General features: G+C 30.6%; 1 long non-coding RNA gene across 1 annotated transcript in view; it reads left to right on the plus strand.

The window, feature by feature from the left end:
- Nucleotides 1-626: 626 nt before the first annotated feature.
- The window catches only part of LOC117101181, a 5,742-nt gene continuing 5,404 nt past the window's right edge, over nt 627-964 (plus strand). Inside the window, exon 1 of the long non-coding RNA XR_004444247.1 lies at nt 627-769. This is a non-coding gene — a long non-coding RNA (uncharacterized LOC117101181). The remainder of the gene's footprint in view (nt 770-964) is intronic.

Consider the following 964-nt stretch of genomic DNA (forward strand, 5'->3'; position numbering starts at 1 on the left):
TCCTTCTTTAATATAAGCAAAGTACTCTCAGAATTAATATTGAATATGCAAACGAAAAAATAGATTCAAACACATAATGTTTTATGATATGATAATAATAATAATAATAAGCAAAATAACAATCACGAATTTTAATGTTATCAAATTTTAATAAGGCGGAACTAAACATGATTGTGTATAACTGCGAGCAAGCTGCTATGCATATTTTGCCGTTGGTGTCTGAGATATTGATATTTACAATTAATAATTTCACTTATGGGATGCAATTCGCAATATTCAATATTCGTGGAGCTATTTTAGCCCCATAATATAACATAAATAGATTTGTAAGAAACTCAGATTTTAGATTCAAAATATAAATTTATATGCTATTACCGTCCGTTCAGATTCCATCTTTCGTCCGGTTAATTTTTCTCACGTAGTGTCGCTTATCAGCTTATAATTATCAAAACAGGATAATTTGAAACAAACTCTCTGAGATTCCCAGAATACATCAGTAATACAACAAGTGAATAACAACAATTTAACGACTGCTTTCTCGACAACGAATTAGTCTACGCATGCGTGATGGAATTCCGTTTCTTTAAAAGCTTCGCTGTCGCACCGTGAACCATCAGTAGCGGTAAGACTCTCGTTGCTTAAGGTTGATTATAGTAAAGACAAGAACGTAATTAAAACTAGAACAAGACTGAATCTTGTACGTGATTGCGTTGTTTTTTGGAATTCGCGTGAAAACAATATTGAATAGATTAAGAGGAAAACCGCTTTGGTAAGTTAATTTGTTTATTTATACTTAAAGTAAACGTTAAGTAAACACATGCCTCTTTATAAAATATAAAGTAAATATTACCTATAATTATATATGAAGAGTCCGATCGAACAGATAGCTAAGCAATAAATCACTGTGTGGTATATAAAAATAAAGGGGATTTTGCATACAAAAGTTAATATACAGTGTATATAC

This window comes from Anneissia japonica, unplaced genomic scaffold (assembly GCF_011630105.1).
Source record: "Anneissia japonica isolate Jap-2015-1 unplaced genomic scaffold, ASM1163010v1 scaffold7766_len575116_cov191, whole genome shotgun sequence".
NCBI classification, from domain to species: Eukaryota; Metazoa; Echinodermata; class Crinoidea; order Comatulida; family Comatulidae; genus Anneissia; species Anneissia japonica.